Source organism: Aphelocoma coerulescens, chromosome 3 (assembly GCF_041296385.1).
Source record: "Aphelocoma coerulescens isolate FSJ_1873_10779 chromosome 3, UR_Acoe_1.0, whole genome shotgun sequence".
Classification (NCBI taxonomy): Eukaryota; Metazoa; Chordata; class Aves; order Passeriformes; family Corvidae; genus Aphelocoma; species Aphelocoma coerulescens.
In genome coordinates, this window is record NC_091016.1 from 92,475,204 (window position 1) to 92,491,070 (window position 15,867).

Below are 15,867 nucleotides of genomic sequence, written 5' to 3' on the forward strand. Positions count from 1 at the left end.
ACATAACTCCTCGAACGTGATCTGGTTGTAAAGAAATATGTTGCTGTCTTGGAAGAGGGACTAATTAGATTTCAGCCTTCTTCTACTATGCTCATCAATTCTTTGCCTTTCTTACTTTCTCAGCAATTAGGGGCTTAATGCATTATCTTCATAGTTTCACATTTTCCCATGTCATTATCTGCCCAGAGGAACAGCTTAATGTATTGAACAGTGTATGGGGCATGCAGCCAGAAGAGAAAATAGAACACACACAGTCACAAGTTAGGTACTGCCTTGCTGTATTTTTAGATGTTGCAAGAATGCATAATAAATATACTACCTGGCAGAAAGTGCAAATCCTGTGTATGCATCTTAAATTTGATTCCTCAAGTAAGAGCATCACACAGCATTTCCTGCAGTCCAGATCCCTCTCCTGATTAATGGTGCCTGCAGCCTTTCCTTCCAGGCATGAGCAAGTGAAAAGAGAATGTAACTAGTGGTTAGAGCACTCAGCTGGGAAATAGAAAAAAAGCATATTTGAAGGATTTGGATTTTTTAGGGATTCCAGGTCTGCAGGCATCCCCTGGAACTACCTGCTAAATCAAAGCAGCAAAAGTAAGTGCTGTCTATGCTCTGGGCCTAAGCAATCTCAGCTGTCCCCATACTGGGATACTTCTGTGCATGCTTGACAGCATGACTTTCTGGTGCTCAGGAAATTTTAGCGTCACAAAATGTGTAAACAACAGAAAGTTTCCAGGAGTGCAAACTCAGTCCTACTTATGTGCCACCCCTGTTGAATCTAGTCCTGGTGTCAAGGGTGATGTAGTACTGTACTAGTCCAGGGAATAGACTTTGTTAGGAAATGGGAAAAATCTAGTGTGGAAATGGACTTCAGAGAACAGCCTAACACACACTGAGACCCCATCTGTTTTGGGATGAAGAAGCTCATACACAATTAGACAGTGCTTAAGCTACATGGCTTGTGGTCCATGTTAACAGCACATTTAGAACAATTATTTACTCTTTCCTTTCCACATGTGAAGCATTGTAAGAAGACCTGCCTGAAGTTTTCTTCACATGCCACTGTACTTTTAAAGTCAGAGACTAATACTCCCCTGGCTTTTACCTCTTTTTGCATCTGCCATTGCATGGAGTAGGTCTTCCTCTCGGGGCAACAGCCTCCCACAAAGGCAGGAAATTCCTCAATGACAGCAAATGTAGCTCCACTTGGGGTATTAAGGAGGTATTGGACATAAACCTAGATCCACCACTTTCTTCTTGACAGCTTTAAGCCAGTGAATCAGTCTTTCTGTCACTCAGGAGGAGAATTATAGAGTATTGGTATCTTGGGCCTCACTGTCATGCTCATTACCTAGATTCACTGCAATTGAAGATTATCAGCTTTATTACTGAGCTTAAGCCCTTACTCCTTCAAAACTTTTTATATTCAAAACAAGGAACTTTTGCAGAGGAATAATGGGACTAATTTCCTCTGAATTTATTTGCAGTTCAATTGTTTCTTATACTTACTTTCAGCTCTTGTTGTTTCTCCATAATGTCTGCTTTCATAAGTGGGAACACTGTCCTGCACCCTTGTTTCTAACATTATAGCTGACCTCCATCAGTGGGTATTTGCAAACGTATCAATCAAAATTTAATGGGAAAAAGGCAATAAATTGTTGGCAAGTTATATTTTGGAGAGAACATCCAACCATCAGATAGGTTTGGGTGTAATATGTGACTTTCTGTCAGGGAAGGGTTGGATTTTCTCTTTAAATGTTTAACAATGTAGTATCTTCCAAGTAAAATTACACAGTGAGTGAGCCAAAGAGCAGTCAAATATATGAAAGTGCTTAACCCATCACCCATGTGGCATGACAGATACAGAACATTTCAACACTTATTTTTAAGGTATGCATGCTGTGGTAGTAAAGTGGTTTTCCTGCCCTGCTTAGCTTTTCTTTCTTTCCATAGTATATTCAAAGGAGATACTTTATACCATATTTTTGATGTGTGGGGTGGTTTTTGTTGTTTTTTTTTTTTTTTTTTTTTTTTTTAGTGAGATTAATTTTTTTGTATGTACATTTCCTTTTTCCTTATATCAATTCCTCTATTTTTTTAATGTCTGCTTTGTTTTGTTTTTTTTTGTTTTGTTTCACATCTCTGACTTATATATGGTCCCTTTCTCCTTCTTCCTCATCTCCTCCATTTTCTCTCCCTCTGCCTTTCCCTATACTCTCCCCTTTATATCCTTATGGCTGTATTAAAATTAGCATCAAACAATTGAGTTCTCCCAACTTAATTCTCCCTGCTCTTTGTTCACAGTTCACTCCTCTACATAGGATTTTTATATTCCCTTAAAAGAGAATAAGCAATAAAGCTCTTTGTCTTCCTATCCTCTATTTTTCTAGGGCATGGAGGTGAAGGCTAGGGGAGATATTATGAGAGTCTCTTCCTCATAACCTACAGAAAAGAAAGGACCAAGTGGTTTTTAGGGCACCATTGAAGGCAAAGTGGGTATGTACCTCATCAGGAACAGCTGTCCCAGAAAAGTGCCTGGCACAAACCTCCGACCACTGGATTTCTTGCCATTGAGTCTGCTTGTTTGATGCCCTCAGTGAGCTGTTGGGTAGAAGAAAGGTAGAAGGCATGGATGGGAAAAACCCCACCCATGGTGCAGTGCCTCTGAAGGCAGGCACAGAGACAACAAACAGGCACACCTCGTTATCCTGGTCCTGCTTGCCTCTCTGCAGTCGAGGAGTCTTTCTGTCCATAAAGTTGACATTGCATGTCCTTGACATTGTGTTCAACCCAAGCCAGGAGAAGCCTGTGGGCCTACTGTGGGGATCCTTTCCTGCCAGGTCTCTCTGGCATCCTTTTACTTATTATTGAAAGTTGGCAAACATTTCAGTTTTTTCAAAGGGACCAGTTAGTTTTTCAAAATATTTTGTTCTGCTTTTCTACACTTGAAGGATCATCTGTTTTCCTGGGTTTTAACAAAACGAATTGTGCAAAGGAAATCAGGTTGAATTATAGATACTGTTGATAGAAATAGCAATTTAGTAGAAAAATAAATAATTTCATCTATAAAAGAGCTGTAAGGGGAAAGATAAAGACCTTATTCAAACACAAGTGCCACAAATAGTAGGAATGGGGTTTCAAAAGATTACTGGCAAAGGAAATTGGTTTTTCACACAATAATAAACATTCCCCTTCCTTTCCCCCCAATTTTCCAAAGCAAGAAAACTTGTATCTAGTTAAAACTGAGACAAATTAGAATGCTGCAGGTTCCTGACTATGCTGGTCTGTGAGAATAGCTGCAGAGAACATGGCACATTGCATGTTTTAAAGACAAGGGGTTTTATGAGTGTAGTAGAATAAATATTGTGGTGGTGACCTGACTATATAAAATAATCTGATATGATTTTCCAGAAGAGGTGTTCCTCAGTTATTCTGATACAGAATTTTTTCAATTTGCAAAATTCTTCTCAGACTCTTGCAGCTCTGTAGAACTGAGCTCTTGAAGAAACACTTGCTGAAGAGCCACAAAGCCCTGATGAAGCTGATAGTTCCTACATTAAAACTGTGTATAATCATAATCCTTTCCAGGGACCTTTATGCAGAGGCATCAGTTCAATTTGGTTTTTAACATGAACTTGACCTTTTCTTCAAATTAATTAGCATAAACCCTCACAATTCATAAAAGTTAAAGTCTCCATCTGAAGCCTGTATAACAAAGACTCTGTGATACACTGACATTAGGGACCTAACTTTTCCTACAGTTGCTCCTGGAGAAATAGTTGTCTAACTTAAAGGCTTTCTGCTAATTAATTGCTCTGCTTGACATTCTGGAACACGGAGGACAAAAAGCCCTGTCCTAATGAGCCATTTGTAGAAAGTTGTGCCTCTCTAAAATATTCCAGGATTTTTTTTACTGCTAAAAAGTGTGGCACGGCTCCTCAGCAATTTGGACCTGAGGTTCTGTTCTCTTGTTCTCTTTTATCAGCCAAAGAATGTCCTGTGGTGTCTCAGCAGACCCATGGGAGAAGCAGTGCTCTTTCATTAAAGTTAATTTCATTAAAGCTAATTTGTCCTGGAGGTTGGCTCCTCAAACTTCTTGCCCTTAGTCCATATCAGTGGACTATCAATGTCTATATTTTTGCATACCAACACCATGTCTCGGTAAAAAATCAGCCTAGACATTTCACCACAAGACTCTTTCTTCAGCCCTATCCTCTTTCCTTAAGAATCTTCTGCCTCCTTTAATGCCCTAGAGAAAGGATGGGCTTGCAATATATCCACAATAGTATTACATGTTCTTTATGGCAGACCAAGAATATTTCTATGCCCATTAAAAAATCCCCAAAACCCCCAAACTGAATCTTTGCTTCATTTGTGGGTAACTAAATAAATAAAAATTTATTACTTCAAAACTAGTAAAAGAAAAATAATACTTTCAAAATTCTCCCAGGACTTTCCTGTTTTAATGCACTCTCCAGCTATTGCAAAGACATAAGCTGAGTCTGAGATGTATCAGAACAGGTAGAGTGCAGCACGGGCATTTCACCTGCAGTTATGAAGCACGTTGTGTTTTACCCAAGGACATTAGACTTTCAATTCACTTCAATTTCCTCTTTCATTGTGAGATTTTGTTTTAATATATTGTCTCCTGTTTCCAGTGGTCAGAACCTCCACTTCTTTCTCAGAATAATGTTCTGATGTTTTCTTTGGGCTGAATTTTAGCCAACCATTTACATCACTGTAAATGGAGATCTTTACGCTTCCTAGGCAAGTTGGGGGGAATTTAAAATCAAATCACTACTGCTATTCCTTATAGCCAGAGGTTGCAAATACATGTGTAATTGCATTTTCCCTACTGGAAGGCAGTTGTATGAGTATTTGAGAGCTTATTTTTTCCTGTTTTGACATCAGGACTGCATACAGCAGCATATAAATGAGATAACACATTGAAATATATAATTATGCTGTGTGAGCTGAATAGTTTGAACTAATACTTTTTCTCAGGTATCTTTTTATTTTCATATATTTAAGCCTTTTCTTATTTTAAACATTTTCTCTTCTTTTACCCAATTTAATGGAAAGCTTTTCAAATACTTTTGTGAGAAAAATAGTAATTATTGGATCAACACAAAGGATAGTGTTATTGGGTTTTGCTCGTAAAACTCAGTGTTCATTGGCAGCATTTCTTTTAAAGCTTACAGTTACATATATCACAGTAAAGAAATCAAGTTTATTGATAACTTCATTGAAATTTCAGGTGTCTTTTGTTCCACTATATACAGTATAATGACAAAATCTAGAATGTCCAGACAATTTTCCAACAGTCCAACATATTTTCCAACGTAGTTTAGTGGGATAGATTTGCTAGTGATTTAACCACTCTAGTTTGTTCCCCAAGAAATGTGTCTATTACACATAATTTGGAGAGTAAAGAAAATGAAATTACTACTATAGAGTGACAGTTATAAGTTACTCTCCCAGAAGGAGTTTTCTTTTGCAAGCAAACCAAATTTTTCATAGATTAATTTAATTCCATTAAATCTACTTAATGCTTACTCTACTCCCATTACTAAAACATTACTTAGTCATGATACATCTGTCTTCTTAATGTGGAACCATTTACAAAAGAAAAACTTTTGCATGGTAGAGATGTCAAGAAGGGTTCTGTGAAGTCTGAGTTTCAGCTCAAACTTCCTATTTTCCATGCTGCACTGGAATTTAGTTAGAAGAGAAATAATTGTGGCCAACCCTGAGTTGACCGAGGGAAGCCACTTGATGCAATCTATTTGGATTTCAGTAAAACTCTCGACGGCATCTCTCACAGGTTTTGTCCAGCACACAGCTGGATAAACACATCATGGGACAGGTGAGCAACTGGCTCATGGGGTGGACACAAAGGGTTACAGTGAATGGAGTGACATCACACTGGTGACCTGTCACTACTGGGGTTCCACAGGGCTCCAAGAGCCTGTGCTCTTCAACATCTTCATAAATGACTTGGAGGCAGGACTGGAAGAGATACTAGGCAAGTTCACGGATGATACAAAACTGGGAGGAGCTGCTGACTCCCTCAAAGGCAGGGAGGCCCTGCAGAGAGACCTCCACAAATTAGGGCAATCACCAACCACGTGAAGCTTAACAAAGACAAGTACCAGATTCTGCACCTGGGATGGGTCTTGGTCAGTGCAAAGTTGAACATGAGTCAGCAGTGCCCTGGCAGCCAGGAGGGCCAACCCTGTCCTGGGGTGCATCAGGCACAGCATCGCCAGCCGGGCAAGGGAGGGGATTGTCCCGCTCTGCTCTGCACTGGGGTGGCCTCACCTCGAGTGATGGGGGCAGTTTTGGGTGCCACAATGTTAGAAAGACATTAAACTATTAGAGAGTATCAAAGGAGGGCAACGAGGATGGTGAAGGGTCTTGAGGGGAAGCTGCGTGGGGAGTTTTCCATCCTAAAAGATTCTATTATTAAATCAGAATATGCTTTTCCAAAGTAGTGACAAACAGGGAACACAAAGGATTTTGTGTGCTAATATGATTACTGGGAATTGTTGTCGCTCACTACCCATTACGTTTTACTTATCATATGAGGTCCTGCTTTAACTCCTGTACTATGTAATGATGGTTGTTTCTGATAACCAGTCAAAAAAGGTGGATGTGAACATATGTACCACAGTGAAAACTCAGGGAGGATTTTTATGAACACATCACAAAAGAACTATACTGTGTTTTTATTTTTTTCAAGAACTGATTTGTTTCTAATAGGTCTGCTGTTTCTGTCATTGGCAGTGAGCTAAGCAGACAGACGATATCAGATTATATTCCTGAAGTTGCACTCAGTTCTGTCTTTAAACTGTTAAATTCCAGAATGCATAAAGTTTATGCTATGAAACAAATTGCATTCTGCTTTTCTTCTTTCCAGTTTAGCACAAATAAAATTAAAAAAAGTTGACAAAAATGTCCTCCATACTGGAACCAGTTTCAGGAGCCCAATGCCTAGTTAAAAGAAATTGACTTTCTTGCAAATTGTAGCTTAAAGCTTATTCTACATTTGTTTTTACATATTTCAAACAGTTAAAAAAAAGTATGTGCAAAATTTGAAGACCGGCAGTTTAGAGCAATTTTTTTTTTTTTTGGTAGAACACAGCGAGCCCGCAAATGGAATAATTCATCAGGACAGCCTTCTATACTTTATATTTCTTCCTTGTAAGAAGAAATAATCTGTTTTACCTAATCACAATACAGTTACATGATTATGTATCCTTTCCCTCACAATAACATGTGGGATATCACTTAAAAGTTGATTGTTATTTAACATCACAATTATACCACAGTTAAAATGCAAGAGTTGATGCACCAGTGCTATAACTATTCTATTCTTCATTGCAACAGCTGAAATTATTCCTATTACACTCTTGTTGAGATAGTGTTACTTGTTTGGAGATGTTTCCATAACATGTGCAAAACTGCACTGGCCACCAAGCAATTAGCCCTTTGGCCTGTCTCTCTGTCATAACTGTTTTAAAAGTGAGTAACTGCTTGCTAGGCAGTAAGCACTGCTGGCAGTAAGCACTGCTTAAGGGCTGCTACTGCCCCTGTGTGCACACACATAATGCAGAGATGCTGTTCATCCTATTGCTACAGCTTCCTGCTACAGCAGGCGAAGAGGGAAGGGCAGCTGGCTATTCTGCATTAACAAAATGAAAGGCATTCAAGCAAATTTCTACTCTCTGTGATGTATTAAAATACCCATAGCGAAACTATAATATGTGATTTTAATTTAAAAATAAGATACAACACTGGATTGAAATTGGTATGCTCAGAAAAGCAATCTGCAGAGGCAAAAAATGTGAGCAGGGTGTGGCAGTGTCATGGTTTGACACCGGCCCAACGCCAGGCACCCACCAGAGCCACTCACTGACCCTCGCCTGCCACAGCTGGGCAGAGGAAGGAAAAGGAGAAAAAAGTTAACAACGGCTTCATGAGTGAGACAAGGACCGGGAGAAACATTTCAAGGGTGAAACAGGCTCAACTGAAGTTGTGAAGTGAATTTATTGCTAACAGAATCAGAGGAGCATAATGAGAAGTAAAATAAGCCCTTAGAACACCTCCCCAGCCCCTCCCTCCTTCCCACCGACAGCGCAGGGAGACACGGCCTGGGGGTTTGGTCAGTCCATCACCGAGATTTCCTCCCGCTGCTCCGGGAGAGGAGTCTTCCCCTGTGAGGCCGTGGGTCCCTGCCCCGGGAGACAGTTCTCCTGAACTTCCCCGGCGTGGGCCCGCTCTCAGGAGCAGCAGCCCCACCGCCCCTGCTGCAGCGTGAGCCCCTCCCACGGGCACACGGCCCTCCCGAACTGCTGCGCCGGGGCTCTCTCTTTCCACGGGGTGCAGCCCTCCAAGGACAGGCTGCTCCAGCCTGGAAGCAGGGCCCTCTCTCTCCACCGGCTCTCCCACGGGATCACAGCTCCTCCAGGCATCCCCCCGCTCCGGCACGGGCACCTCCCCCACGGGCTGGGGTGGATCTCGGCATCCCCCGTGGATCCCCATGGGCTGCAGGGGCACAGCGGCTTCACCGTGGGCTGCACCACGGCCTGCAGAGGAACCTCAGCTCTGGCACCTGGAGCACCTCCTGCCCCTCCTTCTCCACTGACCTTGGTGTCTCCATGTTGTTTTCCCTCACATGTTCTCACCCCCTCCTCTTCTCTGGCTAGAATCCAAAACCTTCTGACTTTGTTTTGATTTTCTTCTTAAATATGTCATCACAGAGGCGTTACCAACCTCTCTCATTGGCCCAGTTTTGGCCAGCAGCATGTCCATCTTCAGAGCCATCAGCCACTGACCCTGCCGGGCATGGTGGGAAGCTTCCAGCAGCTTCCTCACAGGAGCCATCTCAGTGGCTCCCCTGCCACCCAAAACCAGGCTGTGCCAAACCAATACAGGTAGGGAGTGGATCTACCTGTGAACTTGTACAGTGCCTACCAGAGTCTTGGCTGAGGTCTGTGTACTCTAGCACTGAATCTGATGCCAAGTTCTACACCAGCACATCATTCAGCAGCACAAATATATTTCCATTTGTATGAAAAACTCTGTCTGAATTACTGATCAGAAGTGGGGCTGACTCTTCCCTGAAAATCTTTTTCATGACATTTTCTCTCAGCGTTGCACCTGAGCATCTCTCAATTACCACATAGGCTTTAAAAGGATCCCTCTGCACTGGAAAGATGGCCCCAGACTAAATAACAAACCTTTCTGTCAGGTTTGTCTCTAGCAGGCAATAAGTGCACTCTTCTGCTTAATTAAAACTCTTCTCTCTTAAGATTTGGTGCCCTGCCATATGAGAATAACATAACAGCAATCAGCAATGTGCCCTATGAAAACACATTTCTTTAAACTGTCCTATCATTTCCTGCTGGCATTTATTTTGCCATCAAAGCAGTTTGGAAAAGAAAATCCTAGGTTAAGCACAAAAGCATTAAAACAATGATCAGCAATCTGATGAAAATACTGTCTTTTCTCTGACTAAATAAAAAAATGTTTGCAATATCATAGCAATTTTTGTACATAATGAGTTCAAGTCAGATACATCTTTGTTCCCTTCCCTCACCCCTTTTTTTTTTTTTATGGTTGTCACAGTTTAACTTCAACAGGCAACTAAGCAGCACATGGCTGCTTGCTCACTCCCTCCAGGATGATGGGGGGAAGAGGATTGAAAAGGTAAAAGGGAGAGGACTTGTGGGCTGAGATAAGAGGAATTTAATAGTTGAAATAAAATAATAATAGTTATTATAGTTATATATAATAACAATGATAATAAAAATGCAAAATACCACCAACAAAAAAAGATAAATCCCATGAAAGACAAGTGAGGCAAATTAAAAACAATAGCTCACTATCGAGCAACTGATGCCCAGACAGTCCCTGAGCAACTTTCACCCTAGTTTATATGCTGAGCATGATGCCATATGGTATAGAGCATCCCTTTGGTCAGCTGTCCCAGCTGTGTCCCCTCTCAACCTGTGCACTCCCAGCCTACTTGCTGATGGGATGGGGTGAGGAGCAGCACTACTCAGCAATAACAAAAACATCCCTGTGTTATCAGCACTGTTTCTAGCCCAAATCCAAAACATTAACTACTATGATGAAAATTAACTCTACCCCAACCAGAACCAGCCAGAAGTGGTGGAGATTTGCCTCTAATATTATCTATTGCTTTCTTGTAAAACTGTCACACACTGGTGTAATGACTGACTGGACCTTTGGAGAGAGGGACAGAAAATTTAAAACTCACTGGGATTATTCAGCTGCTGTACTTACTTTTAAGTACAAGTCCTGATTTCTACTAACCAACCACTTGAATGGTTGGACAATCATTTGAGTCATTACTCTGTTAGAGGGTTGAGGTAGTTGATCACCATGGGGACAAATACAGCTACACATGGTCTAAGGTCCAGTTCATTGACACATTCAGTGTAAAAAAAATATTCCAGGGCTGTTGTTAGGGAGCACAGTTTGAACAAAAATAAGTGCATATATAGGATGGATACAGGTATCATGTATCACAGTTCTTGGAAAATTAGATGGCTGGAAGTAAACCCAGACCTTTGAAAGAATTGATGGCTTGGTTGAATCCAGCTGAGAAAGTTTCTTAGATCAACCACCACACAGATTAATTCCTTTATAAAGCTCTACTGTGCTGCTTAAACTTAGCTTTTCAACAGTGTTTGAGAGAAGGCAAGGGCTGGTCAGGAGACTTTTGCAGTTAAGAGATAATGAAGGAGGACACCTGTGATGTTGCTTTGGCTGTGACACCAGCTCTTCCCAGGGTGGTGAATGAGAACTTTGCTGATGGACAGATTGAACCCACACATTGCTTGTTAAAGGTATATCTGGCTGTGGTGCTATATATGACAAGCTATAGTGCTTGCATCAAAGAGTGTAGTTTTTCTGTATCATTTTTCTGTCTAAAACAATGCATTTGATTGTATTTCAGCTGCCAATAGCCATTTGATTGCACTACACAAAATGCATAATCCAAGATGTCTCTTGGCACGAGCTCTAGTGGCTCAGCTGAAAAAGGTGAAGCAAAAAAAGTTTCTCTGAGCTTTACTGTGTTAATGAACAAGCAGATGCAAGTGGCAACAACCTTTAGGAAACAGCCTCTCCTTCCCAATTTTGATGTCTTTCTGACAGTACAGTGTCTGCAAGAGGTATTTCTCTTCCCTGGTTCAGAAAGATGAAATAGTATCTCTAAACAATGTTTAAAAGTGTTGAAGGGAAGAAGCTCCCCAAGGAAATGAAGTATCCCACTGAGGAACATTGCTTTCTACCTAACAGGGAACTTCTGTCACTTTTCTTCCTGTTCAGGAAGACAAGACCCCCATGCTGATCCAAAAAGACCACTTTGCCTCTAGCTTAAAGGAAAAGAGATCACCATGAGTTTATGAGCTTAAACATGTTGAAATTGCCCAATTGTTACCAGCATGTGTGGGCTCACTTTAATCTTTATAACTTAGTCCTAGCCCACTGAGAGAGCAGGGCAGTGCTTTTTCCTCTGTTTTTCTTGAGCTGAACTGGACTATGGTGACACACACATTGAAAGTCTGGTGTGATATGAAAGTGGCAAGAAAGGTTTTTTATCTTGAATTAAATTTTAAAAGATGACTCCTTGTTTATATGTTTTGTCAACCAATCATGTCATCTTAACCTCCGGAGACTACACCTTTTAAAGGTGTTTGCTAACCTTACTGGTAAAAATGTACAATAACAGTACAACACACATCCTGGAACACAAAGCAGGTATGAAAATTTGGTTCTTTTTACAAATATCAGAACAATCTCTAGGCAAGTGTTTTCATGTTATTATGACATAGTCCTATTTCCTGGTACAAATGGAATTACATGAAAAAGATGATTCACTTAGAATATCTGAGCACTAAAATTGTAGCAGAGTATGGCTAGGCTGACACTTGTTTAAGAGTTCCAGGAAAAATATACAGAGGAAGAAAAAAAAGATAAGCTGAACAAAGGAAAACAAGATTTAAAGTATGGAAAAGGTGGCCAAGAAAATATTTTTTCAGTACTTTAGAGAGTATGAGGAAAAATATTAGTGAACAGTCTTGCTCTTTAGAAGCAATAGTTTAAAAATGGCCTGGAAGACAGAAAAAGGGAAGAATGGGAAGAAAACAGCATAGAATTTATTTCTTCACCTCTTCGTGTCAGGTCCTGCTTTCCTGTTTGATGCTTGCCCATTGCCTTGTGCTTCCCTGCCACCACCACGCTGCAGCATGTTTCCTGGGCTGCAGTTCCTGGTGCTGGGCCTTTCTGGACCACACCTCTTCCTGAGAAGGAAAGGAGAGAGGTGTTGTACCATGACAGTCTTGCTGCCAAAGGTGAACCCAGGTGGCCTCTCTCTGTATTCCTCTTATCATGACATTTCTCCTGGCATAGGATCTGAGGCAGAAGATGGTCCCCAGAGCACAACAGACCAAGGTACTTGTAGTGCTGCAGAAGAGAATTTGGGCAAATAGAAACTGCAAATAAATTTCCTTTCTGAACTGTTTGATACCAAAGATTAACTCTGCCCCCAAAATCTATCAGATGGATTATATAGCCTTTGGTATTAAAGAGCCTTAGAGCTAATTTAAAATTATTTTTGAGCCTCCATAATTTGCATCTTTCATCACATCCAAGAATCTTCTAAAATGAGGATGTGTTTCTGTATCTTCTGCTTTCCAAAACCTTTCAGGGACACATATCTCTAATGCTCCACAGTTGTTAAATTTCCGCTCCATTGCTGAGCTGCAGAGAAGGGAAAGAAATATATTTGCTATACTGACTCTGAATAACAGAAACACTTGAGTGAGCACCTAACTGTTATACATCAATACCTACAGCTTACAGCATGCATTTTATTCATGCTCTTATTTAATTATTTTTTTATTTCTCTTCATGGGCTTGCTGAGCACACAAACAATTAATCTCCATCAGCCCTAAAATGCAATGTTCCCATGTGAATTTCTAAATACAAAAGATCACATGGAGGCACTTGAGTATTTTAAAATGGATGTATGATTTTCTGTTATTCAGCTGAGATTTTCTCTTCCTAGCAAACTAGATTTTATCACCTCTAGAACTGGTGTTAAATGAGGCACAGATACAATCTTTAGAACCTGACTGGCTGCTAAACAAGGAGGGAAGAGGTAGAATTTCAGGCAAATCTGGAAAAATTAGAGCTGCAATGCTCCTACAAAAATATCCACTACAGCCATGGCTTCCACTTTTTATTTAATTTGAAAGAGTCTCCATTTATGAGATCAATGTATGCAGGCATGCCCAAGGCATCTCAAACAGCATTGGGCACTTACTTTTGGACAATCAAAATAAGGCCAACACTGTCAGTAACAGGAGGATGGACATAAAAGTCTTCATGTAAAAACACCTACAGTTCTTTATTTTTTCTCTTTTTTTTTTTTCTTTTCATTTCTTCCTTTTTTGTTCTCTCCTGCTTCAGTTCCTGCATTAAAAAGTCCATCTCTGACAAACTTATTCTCATTGCTGTGTTCAACAAGGATATTAAAACAGCCAAAGTCCAGGATCAACTTTCATGATATGTAAATCTTATGCCCATAGCAAAAGGATTTATGTTAGAGGGAACCAGAATTTATCAGAATATATTTGTGTCATTTCAAAAGCTTCAATACCTTTGACTTAGTCTCCAATAAATGAATATTGGAAGGATATTCTGTCCCCCACTTATCTGTATAAGAATAACTGAAATGCCTTGATCATTCAAAAATAAAAAAAGCCCTGCACCATATTGTGTGAACAGTCTGATTTCCTCCTCTAGACAACTCATGTACATCTGGGTTTAGACAAACTGCTGTTCCTATGTTTTTTGGCTAAAACATGTACACTTACATTCTGAACTAACCCACCATTTAACAAGCCTGACATATCATAGAACTGTAAACTGGGTTGGGTTGAAAGGCACCTTGAAGATATCTCATTGCAACCCCCTTGCCATAGACAGGGACACCTTCCACTAGACCAGGTTGCTCAGGGGGAAACAGGCAGCTGAGAGAAGTCAGTGTGGATTTACAAAGGGGAAATCATGTTTAAACAGCCTCACAGCCTTCTACAGAGACTTCTGGCTGGTGGATGAAAGCAGAGCAGTGGATGTTGTTTATCTCAACTTAAGCAAGGCTTTCAGCATAGTTTTCTGTAGCATCCATACAGACAAACTAGTGAACTATGGGATAAATAAGTGGAAAATGAGGAGAAGCAATGCCAGCAGGTCAAATGAGGTGATTCTTTCCCCTCTACTCAGAACCAATGAGACACCTCTGAAGTGCTAGGTCCAGGTTTGGGCTCTCTGGTGGAAGAGAGACATGAGTATACTGCAGAGAATCCAGCAAAGGGCTGAACAATGAAAGGCTTGGAGCATCTGATGTCTGAGGAGAGGCTGAGAAAACTGGGACTGTTCATCCTGGAGAATAGAAGGCTCAAAGGGATCTTATCAACAAATGTGTATAAATACATGAATGGTGGGGGGGCCTTAAGAAAATGATGCCAGTCTCTTCTCAGTGGTATCCAGTGGCAGACTAGGAGTCTAGAATTGCCTGGAAATACTGAAAATTCTATTTTAACTTAAGAAAGAGACTTTCACCTAAAGGATGGTCAAAAAACAGCAGAGGTTTCCCTGAGAGGTTGTGGAGTCTCCATGCTTATATATACTCATAAATGGCCTGAACAAAGTCCTGAGCAATCTGCTCTAGCTGGCTCTCTGCTCTGAGCAGTGCTGTTGACCTGCTCAATCTCCAGAGGTTCCTTCCAGTCTCAGTGATTCTGGGATTCTGAGCTGGAGACTATCTGAGATTGACAAATCCTTTGCAATCTGCATGAGAGGATGAAAAGTGCTTTATAACCATACATGGCTCAGGTTGATGTTGACCTCCTGACATCTCCCATAGCCTGACATAGTTTTTAAACACACTGGTGGTCCTTCATTGTTCAACCTAAAGCTACTGATGTTTCTGCCCTAACTGCAGAAGCCCGGTTTCACTCTTACATTTGATATTTTCTTCAGATACAGTAAGGTAAAGAACAGAAAAATGTATACAAAAGGCATGATATTTCGTTTTTTTAATGTGAAAACTGTATCCTCATGCATGTGGCAGTGTTCAAAGCAACAGTCTGAAAGACTCTGGGGAGTACTAAAGTCAGCTGATTTTTTGGAATATATTTGTATACATATTTGTTTCAATACCAGATGGACAGAGTTATGGTTCTTGCTGTGCTGACTTTCTATGCTAATGAAAACTGTTGACAAAGGATTTGTGCCGGTTTTGTGACAACTTGTGCAGGAAGATTTAACAGTTTTATTTGTTTTAGACTAAAGGAACGTCCCTTCAGAATAAATATTTTCATTTAAACAATATAGGCAAAGATGTTTTCTTTTATGAGATATTTATTTAGCAATTTGCCTGCCAAGAATTTTCTTCCAAATGATGCCAAATATGCAGCAATGGAAATTTGTTTCTTTTCTTTCCACAGACCAGGAAGAGTGTGGGGGCTTTGCTGTCAGTTTTCACATGGTGTCAACAAGGTCATCCCCCCCTCTGCAGTCTGTCATATCAAATTATGCCATGTATAATGCTATACCTCTACAGAAATGAGGTGCCTTGTGCTGACAAACTCTCCCTAGTTGCTCACGTTTGATCTTCCAGATACTGAGTCAGGATTAAATTTCACTAGTGAAGTATGCAGAGTCCCCCCTCTCCTTACCCATTTGCAAGCATACCCCCCTATAGTGTCTATACCCAGCCATAGGTATATGGCTGCTTATGTGTGACCATCCCTTTTCCTCTCTCT